Raw genomic sequence first — 13,803 nt, forward strand, 5'->3', positions numbered from 1 at the left:
TGAAATGAGGATGCATCTTGCTGCCTTTCCAATGAAGCAAGTTTAATTTAGTAATAGGTGAAAAACCATCCTTACAAAGGTGTTAATCAGAGACTTGGCTTTGTGGACACTTTTCAGAGAACAAATTTGTTAGCATAAAAATAAAGCCAGAAAATGAAGAGCTGTTTAATCACTCGATTGGATTTTTCTGCCAGCATATTTTTTTTCTCTGCAACCCACTGCTAAATTGTGCTTCCTAGCTGTTTTTTTTATAAAATAACTGAATCAAATCTAACTCTGATTACATCAGAGAAGGCCATGTACCCTACACCATAAGAGGGGGTTTGAAATTTTGACTTGTCTACTTAAATATCACCAAAATCTGATCACAAGTTTAATTACGTCCCTGGGTGGGATTGAACCACCAACCTTTCGGTTAATAGCCGAACACACTAACCGATTGCGCCACAGAGACACTTTGCAAAAAGTGTGTACTGACAAAGGCTAATAAGCATACATCTAGAACGTTTCCTAGAAAAACATTAAAAAATCAATAATCTGGAGAGTTTTTGTAAGATGTTTCTTCCATCAACCAACGAATAAACACATTGGTACTTTCCCATGATGAGTGAGTGCTTCAGGATCTCTTGCACTTACATGTGCAGCAGAGTACTGCAATGGAAGCATGCTGGACCCATAACCCAGAGGTAGGCAGATTGAAACTATCCTTTGCTATATGCATTTTTTTTGTTAATTTAAGTAATCAAAACTGGGATTGATATTTTTGCTCTTTTATTTTTACTTAAAGTACAATAACTTTTACCATTTTAATTTGTTTTAATAGTATATTGACAGTATAGTTTTCTTTCAAAAATCCACTTAATTTTCTTTACCCTGTTATTAAAATGGTAATTGACAAAAAAAACTACATTGTCACCAGAAGAGCAATACAAAATGTACAAGTGATATATTAAAATCATCTTTCCAGCTTGAATTTCAATGATGCATTGGGGCAACAATTTTGTGAGAAACATCTTCACCCTTAAATAAAGATTTTCGTAATTCCTTACCTGTGTGCTAATTAGATATCACCTTGTTTTCACATTAAACAGACTTCCACATGAGAAAGCAGCAAGGATGCAGTGGCGTTAATGTTTCCTGGTGTCAACCTGTATTATTTCAGTAGACATTGAAATGAGGATGCATCTTGCTGCCTTTCCAATGAAGCAAGTTTAATTTAGTAATAGGTGAAAAACGATCCCTACAAAGGTGTTAATCAGAGACTTGGCTTTGTGGACACTTTTCAGAGAACAAATTTGTTAGCATAAAAATAAAGCCAGAAAATAAAGAGCTGTTTAATCACTCAATTAGATTTTTCAGCCAGCATATTTTTTTTCTCTGCAAACCACTGCTTAATTGTGCTTCCTAGCTGTTTTTATAAAATCACTGAATCAAATCTAACTTTGATTACATCAGAGAAGGCCAGGTACCCTACACCATAACAGGGGGTTTGAAATTTTGACTTGTCTACTTAAAGATCACCAAAATCTGATAACAAGGTCAATTAGGTCCCTGGGTGGGATTGAACCACCAACCTTTTGGTTAATAGCCGTACATACTAACTGATTGCGCCACAGAGACACTTTGCAAAAGTCCATACTGACAAAGGCTAATAAGCATTCATCTAAAACGTTTCCTAGAAAAACTTTAAAAAGTCAATAATCTGGAGAGTTTTTGTAAGATGTTTCTTCCATCAACCAACGAAGAAACACATTGGTACTTTCCCATGATGAGTGAGTGCTTCAGGATCTCTTGCACTTACATGTGCAGCAGAGTACTGCAATGGAAGCATGCTGGGCCCATAACCCAGAGGTAGGCAGATTGAAACTATCCTCTGCTATATGCATTTTTTTTTGTTAATTAAAGTAATCCAAAACTGGGATTGATATTTTGTCTCTTTTATTTTTACTTAAAGTACAATAACTTTTACCATTTTAATTTGTTTTAATAGTATATTGACAGTATTGTTTTCTTTCAAAAATCCACTTCATTTTCTTTACCCTATTATTAAAATGGTAATTGACAAAAACAAACTACATTGTCACCAGAAGAGCAATACAAAATGTACAAGTGATATATTAAAATCATCTTTCCAGCTTGAATTTCAATGATGCATTGGGTCAACAATTTTGTGAGAAACATCTTCACCCTTAAATAAAGATTTTCTTAATTCCTTACCTGTGTGCTAATTAGATATCACCTTGTTTTAACATTAAACAGACTTCCACATGAGAAAGCAGCAAGGATGCAGTGGCGTTAATGTTTCCTGGTGTCAACCTGTATTATTTCAGTAGACATTGAAATGAGGATACATCTTGCTGCCTTTCCAATGAAGCAAGTTTAATTTAGTAATAGGTGAAAAACCATCCCTACAAAGGTGTTAATCAGAGACTTGGCTTTGTGGACACTTTTCAGAGAACAAATTTGTTAGCATAAAAATAAAGCCAGAAAATGAAGAGCTGTTTAATCACGCAATTTGATTTTTTTTGCCAGCATATTTCTTTTTCTCTGCAACCCACTGCTAAATTGTGCTTCCTAGATGTTTTTATAAAATCACTGAATCAAATCTAACTCTGATTACATCAGAGAAGGCCAGGTACCCTACACCATAACAGGGGGTATGAAATTTGACTTGTCTACTTAAAGATCACCAAAATCTGATAACAAGGTCAATTACGTCCCTGGGTGAGATTGAACCACCAACCTTTTGGTTAATAGCCGTACGCACTAACTGATTGCGCCTCAGAAACACTTTGCAAAAGTCCATACTGACAAATGCTAATAAGCATTCATCTAAAACGTTTCCTAGAAAAACTTAAAAAAGTCAATAATCTGGAGAGTTTTGTAAGATGTTTCTTCTATCAACCAACGAAGAAACACATTGGTACTTTCCCATGATGAGTGAGTGCTTCAGGATCTCTTGCACTTACATGTGCAGCAGAGTACAGCAATGGAAGCATGCTGGGCCCATAACCCAGAGGTAGGCAGATTGAAACTATCCTCTGCTATATGCATTTTTTTGTTTGTTAATTAAAGTAATCCAAAACTGGGATTGATATTTTGGCTCTTTTATTTTTACTTAAAGTACAATAACTTTTACCATTTTAATTTGTTTTAATAGTATATTGACAGTATTGTTTTCTTTCAAAAATCCACTTAATTTTCTTTACCCTATTATTAAAATGGTAATTGACAAAAACAAACTACATTGTCACCAGAAGAGCAATACAAAATGTACAAGTGATATATTAAAATCATCTTTCCAGCTTGAATTTCAATGATGCATTGGGGCAACGATTTTGTGAGAAACATCTTCACCCTTAAATAAAGATTTTCTTAATTCCTTACCTGTGTGCTAATTAGATATCACCTTGTTTTCACATTAAACAGACTTCCACATGAGAAAGCAGCAAGGATGCAGTGGCGTTAATGTTTCCTGGTGTCAACCTGTATTATTTCAGTAGACATTGAAATGAGGATGCATCTTGCTGCCTTTCCAATGAAGCAAGTTTAATTTAGTAATAGGTGAAAAACCATCCTTACAAAGGTGTTAATCAGAGACTTGGCTTTGTGGACACTTTTCAGAGAACAAATTTGTTAGCATAAAAATAAAGCCAGAAAATGAAGAGCTGTTTAATTACTCAATTGGATTTTACTGCCAGCATATTTTTTTTCTCTGCAACCCACTGCTAAATTGTGCTTCCTAGCTGTTTTTATAAAATCACTGAATCAAATCTAACTCTGATTACATCAGAGAAGGCCAGGTACCCTACACCGTAACAGGGGGTTTGAAATTTTGACTTGTCTACTTAAAGATCACCAAAATCTGATAACAAGGGAAATTAGGTCCCTGGGTGGGATTGAACCACCAACCTTATGGTTAATAGCCGTACATACTAACTGATTGCGCCACAGAGACACTTTGCAAAAGTCCATACTGACAATGGCTAATAAGCATTCATCTAAAACGTTTCCTAGAAAAACTTTAAAAAGTCAATAATCTGGAGAGTTTTTGTAAGATGTTTCTTCCATCAACCAATGAAGAAACACATTGGTACTTTCCCATGATGAGTGAGTGCTTCAGGATCTCTTGCACTTACATGTGCAGCAGAGTACTGCAATGGAAGCATGCTGGGCCCATAACCCAGAGGTAGGCAGATTGAAACTGTCCTCTGCTATATGCATTTTTTTTGTTAATTAAAGTAATCCAAAACTGGGATTGATATTTTGTCTCTTTTATTTTTACTTAAAGTACAATAACTTTTACCATTTTAATTTGTTTTAATAGTATATTGACAGTATTGTTTTCTTTCAAAAATCCACTTCATTTTCTTTACCCTATTATTAAAATGGTAATTGACAAAAACAAACTACATTGTCACCAGAAGAGCAATACAAAATGTACAAGTGATATATTAAAATCATCTTTCCAGCTTGAATTTCAATGATGCATTGGGGCAACGATTTTGTGAGAAACATCTTCACCCTTAAATAAAGATTTTCTTAATTCCTTACCTGTGTGCTAATTAGATATCACCTTGTTTTCACATTAAACAGACTTCCACATGAGAAAGCAGCAAGGATGCAGTGGCGTTAATGTTTCCTGGTGTCAACCTGTATTATTTCAGTAGACATTGAAATGAGGATACATCTTGCTGCCTTTCCAATGAAGCAAGTTTAATTTAGTAATAGGTGAAAAACCATCCCTACAAAGGTGTTAATCAGAGACTTGGCTTTGTGGACACTTTTCAGAGAACAAATTTGTTAGCATAAAAATAAAGCCAGAAAATGAAGAGCTGTTTAATCACGCAATTTGATTTTTTTGCCAGCATATTTCTTTTTCTCTGCAACCCACTGCTAAATTGTGCTTCCTAGATGTTTTTATAAAATCACTGAATCAAATCTAACTCTGATTACATCAGAGAAGGCCAGGTACCCTACACCATAACAGGGGGTATGAAATTTGACTTGTCTACTTAAAGATCACCAAAATCTGATAACAAGGTCTATTACGTCCCTGGGTGGGATTGAACCACCAACCTTTTGGTTAATAGCCGTACACACTAACTGATTGCGCCACAGAGACACTTTGCAAAAGTACATACTGACAAATGCTAATAAGCATTCATCTAAAACGTTTCCTAGAAAAACTTAAAAAAGTCAATAATCTGGAGCGTTTTTGTAAGATGTTTCTTCTATCAACCAACGAAGAAACACATTGGTACTTTCCCATGATGAGTAAGTGCTTCAGGATCTCTTGCACTTACATGTGCAGCAGAGTACAGCAATGGAAGCATGCTGGGCCCATAATCCAGAGGTAGGCAGATTGAAACTATCCTCTGCTATATGCATTTTTTTTTGTTAATTAAAGTAATCCAAAACTGGGATTGATATTTTGGCTCTTTTATTTTTACTTAAAGTACAATAACTTTTACCATTTTAATTTGTTTTAATAGTATATTGACAGTATTGTTTTCTTTCAAAAATCCACTTCATTTTCTTTACCCTATTATTAAAATGGTAATTGACAAAAACAAACTACATTGTCATCAGAAGAGCAATACAAAATGTACAAGTGATATATTAAAATCATCTTTCCAGCTTGAATTTCAATGATGCATTGGGTCAACAAATTTGTGAGAAACATCTTCACCCTTAAATAAAGATTTTCTTAATTCCTTACCTGTGTGCTAATTAGATATCACCTTGTTTTCACATTAAACAGACTTCCACATGAGAAAGCAGCAAGGAAGCAGTGGCGTTAATGTTTCCTGGTGTCAACTTGTATTATTTCAGTAGACATTGAAATGAGGATGCATCTTGCTGCCTTTCCAATGAAGCAAGTTTAATTTAGTAATAGGTGAAAAACCATCCTTACAAAGGTGTTAATCAGAGACTTGGCTTTGTGGACACTTTTCAGAGAACAAATTTGTTAGCATAAAAATAAAGCCAGAAAATGAAGAGCTGTTTAATCACTCGATTGGATTTTTCTGCCAGCATATTTTTTTTCTCTGCAACCCACTGCTAAATTGTGCTTCCTAGCTGTTTTTTTTATAAAATAACTGAATCAAATCTAACTCTGATTACATCAGAGAAGGCCATGTACCCTACACCATAAGAGGGGGTTTGAAATTTTGACTTGTCTACTTAAATATCACCAAAATCTGATCACAAGTTTAATTACGTCCCTGGGTGGGATTGAACCACCAACCTTTCGGTTAATAGCCGAACACACTAACCGATTGCGCCACAGAGACACTTTGCAAAAAGTGTGTACTGACAAAGGCTAATAAGCATACATCTAGAACGTTTCCTAGAAAAACATTAAAAAATCAATAATCTGGAGAGTTTTTGTAAGATGTTTCTTCCATCAACCAACGAATAAACACATTGGTACTTTCCCATGATGAGTGAGTGCTTCAGGATCTCTTGCACTTACATGTGCAGCAGAGTACTGCAATGGAAGCATGCTGGACCCATAACCCAGAGGTAGGCAGATTGAAACTATCCTTTGCTATATGCATTTTTTTTGTTAATTTAAGTAATCAAAACTGGGATTGATATTTTTGCTCTTTTATTTTTACTTAAAGTACAATAACTTTTACCATTTTAATTTGTTTTAATAGTATATTGACAGTATAGTTTTCTTTCAAAAATCCACTTAATTTTCTTTACCCTGTTATTAAAATGGTAATTGACAAAAAAAACTACATTGTCACCAGAAGAGCAATACAAAATGTACAAGTGATATATTAAAATCATCTTTCCAGCTTGAATTTCAATGATGCATTGGGGCAACAATTTTGTGAGAAACATCTTCACCCTTAAATAAAGATTTTCGTAATTCCTTACCTGTGTGCTAATTAGATATCACCTTGTTTTCACATTAAACAGACTTCCACATGAGAAAGCAGCAAGGATGCAGTGGCGTTAATGTTTCCTGGTGTCAACCTGTATTATTTCAGTAGACATTGAAATGAGGATGCATCTTGCTGCCTTTCCAATGAAGCAAGTTTAATTTAGTAATAGGTGAAAAACGATCCCTACAAAGGTGTTAATCAGAGACTTGGCTTTGTGGACACTTTTCAGAGAACAAATTTGTTAGCATAAAAATAAAGCCAGAAAATAAAGAGCTGTTTAATCACTCAATTAGATTTTTCAGCCAGCATATTTTTTTTCTCTGCAAACCACTGCTTAATTGTGCTTCCTAGCTGTTTTTATAAAATCACTGAATCAAATCTAACTTTGATTACATCAGAGAAGGCCAGGTACCCTACACCATAACAGGGGGTTTGAAATTTTGACTTGTCTACTTAAAGATCACCAAAATCTGATAACAAGGTCAATTAGGTCCCTGGGTGGGATTGAACCACCAACCTTTTGGTTAATAGCCGTACATACTAACTGATTGCGCCACAGAGACACTTTGCAAAAGTCCATACTGACAAAGGCTAATAAGCATTCATCTAAAACGTTTCCTAGAAAAACTTTAAAAAGTCAATAATCTGGAGAGTTTTTGTAAGATGTTTCTTCCATCAACCAACGAAGAAACACATTGGTACTTTCCCATGATGAGTGAGTGCTTCAGGATCTCTTGCACTTACATGTGCAGCAGAGTACTGCAATGGAAGCATGCTGGGCCCATAACCCAGAGGTAGGCAGATTGAAACTATCCTCTGCTATATGCATTTTTTTTTGTTAATTAAAGTAATCCAAAACTGGGATTGATATTTTGTCTCTTTTATTTTTACTTAAAGTACAATAACTTTTACCATTTTAATTTGTTTTAATAGTATATTGACAGTATTGTTTTCTTTCAAAAATCCACTTCATTTTCTTTACCCTATTATTAAAATGGTAATTGACAAAAACAAACTACATTGTCACCAGAAGAGCAATACAAAATGTACAAGTGATATATTAAAATCATCTTTCCAGCTTGAATTTCAATGATGCATTGGGTCAACAATTTTGTGAGAAACATCTTCACCCTTAAATAAAGATTTTCTTAATTCCTTACCTGTGTGCTAATTAGATATCACCTTGTTTTAACATTAAACAGACTTCCACATGAGAAAGCAGCAAGGATGCAGTGGCGTTAATGTTTCCTGGTGTCAACCTGTATTATTTCAGTAGACATTGAAATGAGGATACATCTTGCTGCCTTTCCAATGAAGCAAGTTTAATTTAGTAATAGGTGAAAAACCATCCCTACAAAGGTGTTAATCAGAGACTTGGCTTTGTGGACACTTTTCAGAGAACAAATTTGTTAGCATAAAAATAAAGCCAGAAAATGAAGAGCTGTTTAATCACGCAATTTGATTTTTTTTGCCAGCATATTTCTTTTTCTCTGCAACCCACTGCTAAATTGTGCTTCCTAGATGTTTTTATAAAATCACTGAATCAAATCTAACTCTGATTACATCAGAGAAGGCCAGGTACCCTACACCATAACAGGGGGTATGAAATTTGACTTGTCTACTTAAAGATCACCAAAATCTGATAACAAGGTCAATTACGTCCCTGGGTGAGATTGAACCACCAACCTTTTGGTTAATAGCCGTACGCACTAACTGATTGCGCCTCAGAAACACTTTGCAAAAGTCCATACTGACAAATGCTAATAAGCATTCATCTAAAACGTTTCCTAGAAAAACTTAAAAAAGTCAATAATCTGGAGAGTTTTGTAAGATGTTTCTTCTATCAACCAACGAAGAAACACATTGGTACTTTCCCATGATGAGTGAGTGCTTCAGGATCTCTTGCACTTACATGTGCAGCAGAGTACAGCAATGGAAGCATGCTGGGCCCATAACCCAGAGGTAGGCAGATTGAAACTATCCTCTGCTATATGCATTTTTTTGTTTGTTAATTAAAGTAATCCAAAACTGGGATTGATATTTTGGCTCTTTTATTTTTACTTAAAGTACAATAACTTTTACCATTTTAATTTGTTTTAATAGTATATTGACAGTATTGTTTTCTTTCAAAAATCCACTTAATTTTCTTTACCCTATTATTAAAATGGTAATTGACAAAAACAAACTACATTGTCACCAGAAGAGCAATACAAAATGTACAAGTGATATATTAAAATCATCTTTCCAGCTTGAATTTCAATGATGCATTGGGGCAACGATTTTGTGAGAAACATCTTCACCCTTAAATAAAGATTTTCTTAATTCCTTACCTGTGTGCTAATTAGATATCACCTTGTTTTCACATTAAACAGACTTCCACATGAGAAAGCAGCAAGGATGCAGTGGCGTTAATGTTTCCTGGTGTCAACCTGTATTATTTCAGTAGACATTGAAATGAGGATGCATCTTGCTGCCTTTCCAATGAAGCAAGTTTAATTTAGTAATAGGTGAAAAACCATCCTTACAAAGGTGTTAATCAGAGACTTGGCTTTGTGGACACTTTTCAGAGAACAAATTTGTTAGCATAAAAATAAAGCCAGAAAATGAAGAGCTGTTTAATTACTCAATTGGATTTTACTGCCAGCATATTTTTTTTCTCTGCAACCCACTGCTAAATTGTGCTTCCTAGCTGTTTTTATAAAATCACTGAATCAAATCTAACTCTGATTACATCAGAGAAGGCCAGGTACCCTACACCGTAACAGGGGGTTTGAAATTTTGACTTGTCTACTTAAAGATCACCAAAATCTGATAACAAGGGAAATTAGGTCTCTGGGTGGGATTGAACCACCAACCTTATGGTTAATAGCCGTACATACTAACTGATTGCGCCACAGAGACACTTTGCAAAAGTCCATACTGACAATGGCTAATAAGCATTCATCTAAAACGTTTCCTAGAAAAACTTTAAAAAGTCAATAATCTGGAGAGTTTTTGTAAGATGTTTCTTCCATCAACCAATGAAGAAACACATTGGTACTTTCCCATGATGAGTGAGTGCTTCAGGATCTCTTGCACTTACATGTGCAGCAGAGTACTGCAATGGAAGCATGCTGGGCCCATAACCCAGAGGTAGGCAGATTGAAACTGTCCTCTGCTATATGCATTTTTTTTGTTAATTAAAGTAATCCAAAACTGGGATTGATATTTTGTCTCTTTTATTTTTACTTAAAGTACAATAACTTTTACCATTTTAATTTGTTTTAATAGTATATTGACAGTATTGTTTTCTTTCAAAAATCCACTTCATTTTCTTTACCCTATTATTAAAATGGTAATTGACAAAAACAAACTACATTGTCACCAGAAGAGCAATACAAAATGTACAAGTGATATATTAAAATCATCTTTCCAGCTTGAATTTCAATGATGCATTGGGGCAACGATTTTGTGAGAAACATCTTCACCCTTAAATAAAGATTTTCTTAATTCCTTACCTGTGTGCTAATTAGATATCACCTTGTTTTCACATTAAACAGACTTCCACATGAGAAAGCAGCAAGGATGCAGTGGCGTTAATGTTTCCTGGTGTCAACCTGTATTATTTCAGTAGACATTGAAATGAGGATACATCTTGCTGCCTTTCCAATGAAGCAAGTTTAATTTAGTAATAGGTGAAAAACCATCCCTACAAAGGTGTTAATCAGAGACTTGGCTTTGTGGACACTTTTCAGAGAACAAATTTGTTAGCATAAAAATAAAGCCAGAAAATGAAGAGCTGTTTAATCACGCAATTTGATTTTTTTGCCAGCATATTTCTTTTTCTCTGCAACCCACTGCTAAATTGTGCTTCCTAGATGTTTTTATAAAATCACTGAATCAAATCTAACTCTGATTACATCAGAGAAGGCCAGGTACCCTACACCATAACAGGGGGTATGAAATTTGACTTGTCTACTTAAAGATCACCAAAATCTGATAACAAGGTCTATTACGTCCCTGGGTGGGATTGAACCACCAACCTTTTGGTTAATAGCCGTACACACTAACTGATTGCGCCACAGAGACACTTTGCAAAAGTACATACTGACAAATGCTAATAAGCATTCATCTAAAACGTTTCCTAGAAAAACTTAAAAAAGTCAATAATCTGGAGCGTTTTTGTAAGATGTTTCTTCTATCAACCAACGAAGAAACACATTGGTACTTTCCCATGATGAGTAAGTGCTTCAGGATCTCTTGCACTTACATGTGCAGCAGAGTACAGCAATGGAAGCATGCTGGGCCCATAATCCAGAGGTAGGCAGATTGAAACTATCCTCTGCTATATGCATTTTTTTTTGTTAATTAAAGTAATCCAAAACTGGGATTGATATTTTGGCTCTTTTATTTTTACTTAAAGTACAATAACTTTTACCATTTTAATTTGTTTTAATAGTATATTGACAGTATTGTTTTCTTTCAAAAATCCACTTCATTTTCTTTACCCTATTATTAAAATGGTAATTGACAAAAACAAACTACATTGTCATCAGAAGAGCAATACAAAATGTACAAGTGATATATTAAAATCATCTTTCCAGCTTGAATTTCAATGATGCATTGGGTCAACAAATTTGTGAGAAACATCTTCACCCTTAAATAAAGATTTTCTTAATTCCTTACCTGTGTGCTAATTAGATATCACCTTGTTTTCACATTAAACAGACTTCCACATGAGAAAGCAGCAAGGAAGCAGTGGCGTTAATGTTTCCTGGTGTCAACTTGTATTATTTCAGTAGACATTGAAATGAGGATGCATCTTGCTGCCTTTCCAATGAAGCAAGTTTAATTTAGTAATAGGTGAAAAACCATCCTTACAAAGGTGTTAATCAGAGACTTGGCTTAGTGGACACTTTTCAGAGAACAAATTTGTTAGCATAAAAATAAAGCCAGAAAATGAAGAGCTGTTTAATCACTCGATTGGATTTTTCTGCCAGCATATTTTTTTTCTCTGCAACCCACTGCTAAATTGTGCTTCCTAGCTGTTTATTTTATAAAATAACTGAATCAAATCTAACTCTGATTACATCAGAGAATGCCATGTACCCTACACCATAAGAGGGGGTTTGAAATTTTGACTTGTCTACTTAAATATCACCAAAATCTGATAACAAGTTTAATTACGTCCCTGGGTGGGATTGAACCACCAACCTTTCGGTTAATAGCCGAACACACTAACCGATTGCGCCACAGAGACACTTTGCAAAAAGTGTATACTGACAAAGGCTAACAAAGCATACATCTAGAACGTTTCCTAGAAAAACATTAAAAAATCAATAATCTGGAGAGTTTTTGTAAGATGTTTCTTCCATCAACCAACGAATAAACACATTGGTACTTTCCCATGATGAGTGAGTGCTTCAGGATCTCTTGCACTTACATGTGCAGCAGAGTACTGCAATGGAAGCATGCTGGACCCATAACCCAGAGGTAGGCAGATTGAAACTATCCTTTGCTATATGCATTTTTTTTGTTAATTTAAGTAATCAAAACTGGGATTGATATTTTTGCTCTTTTATTTTTACTTAAAGTACAATAACTTTTACCATTTTAATTTGTTTTAATAGTATATTGACAGTATAGTTTTCTTTCAAAAATCCACTTAATTTTCTTTACCCTGTTATTAAAATGGTAATTGACAAAAAAAACTACATTGTCACCAGAAGAGCAATACAAAATGTACAAGTGATATATTAAAATCATCTTTCCAGCTTGAATTTCAATGATGCATTGGGGCAACAATTTTGTGAGAAACATCTTCACCCTTAAATAAAGATTTTCGTAATTCCTTACCTGTGTGCTAATTAGATATCACCTTGTTTTCACATTAAACAGACTTCCACATGAGAAAGCAGCAAGGATGCAGTGGCGTTAATGTTTCCTGGTGTCAACCTGTATTATTTCAGTAGACATTGAAATGAGGATGCATCTTGCTGCCTTTCCAATGAAGCAAGTTTAATTTAGTAATAGGTGAAAAACCATCCCTACAAAGGTGTTAATCAGAGACTTGGCTTTGTGGACACTTTTCAGAGAACAAATTTGTTAGCATAAAAATAAAGCCAGAAAATGAAGAGCTGTTTAATCACTCAATTGGATTTTTCTGCCAGCATATTTTTTTTCTCTGCAAACCACTGCTTAATTGTGCTTCCTAGCTGTTTTTATAAAATCACTGAATCAAATCTAACTTTGATTACATCAGAGAAGGCCAGGTACCCTACACCATAACATGGGGTTTGAAATTTTGACTTGTCTACTTAAAGATCACCAAAATCTGATAACAAGGTCAATTAGGTCCCTGGGTGGGATTGAACCACCAACCTTTTGGTTAATAGCCGTACATACTAACTGATTGCGCCACAGAGACACTTTGCAAAAGTCCATACTGACAAAGGCTAATAAGCATTCATCTAAAACGTTTCCTAGAAAAACTTTAAAAAGTCAATAATCTGGAGAGTTTTTGTAAGATGTTTCTTCCATCAACCAATGAAGAAACACATTGGTACTTTCCCATGATGAGTGAGTGCTTCAGGATCTCTTGCACTTACATGTGCAGCAGAGTACTGCAATGGAAGCATGCTGGGCCCATAACCCAGAGGTAGGCAGATTGAAACTATCCTCTGCTATATGCATTTTTTTTTGTTAATTAAAGTAATCCAAAACTGGGATTGATATTTTGGCTCTTTTATTTTTACTTAAAGTACAATAACTTTTACCATTTTAATTTGTTTTAATAGTATATTGACAGTATTGTTTTCTTTCAAAAATCCACTTCATTTTCTTTACCCTATTATTAAAATGGTAATTGACAAAAACAAACTACATTGTCACCAGAAGAGCAATACAAAATGTACAAGTGATATAT

General features: G+C 34.6%; 3 non-coding genes across 3 annotated transcripts; all 3 read right to left on the bottom strand.

Moving 5' to 3' along the window:
• Positions 1 to 380: 380 nt before the first annotated feature.
• On the bottom strand, positions 381 to 454 carry TRNAN-AUU (transfer RNA asparagine (anticodon AUU)). The gene has a single exon. It is a non-coding gene; the product is annotated as a tRNA-Asn (tRNA).
• A 5,768-nt stretch (positions 455 to 6,222) lies between these two features.
• TRNAN-AUU (transfer RNA asparagine (anticodon AUU)) lies at positions 6,223 to 6,296 on the bottom strand. The gene has a single exon. It is a non-coding gene; the product is annotated as a tRNA-Asn (tRNA).
• A 5,768-nt stretch (positions 6,297 to 12,064) lies between these two features.
• On the bottom strand, positions 12,065 to 12,138 carry TRNAN-AUU (transfer RNA asparagine (anticodon AUU)). Its single transcript has one exon. It is a non-coding gene; the product is annotated as a tRNA-Asn (tRNA).
• Between the last annotated feature and the right edge of the window lie 1,665 nt (positions 12,139 to 13,803).

The sequence above is a fragment of the Pseudophryne corroboree genome, unplaced genomic scaffold, assembly GCF_028390025.1.
Source record: "Pseudophryne corroboree isolate aPseCor3 unplaced genomic scaffold, aPseCor3.hap2 scaffold_527, whole genome shotgun sequence".
Classification (NCBI taxonomy): Eukaryota; Metazoa; Chordata; class Amphibia; order Anura; family Myobatrachidae; genus Pseudophryne; species Pseudophryne corroboree.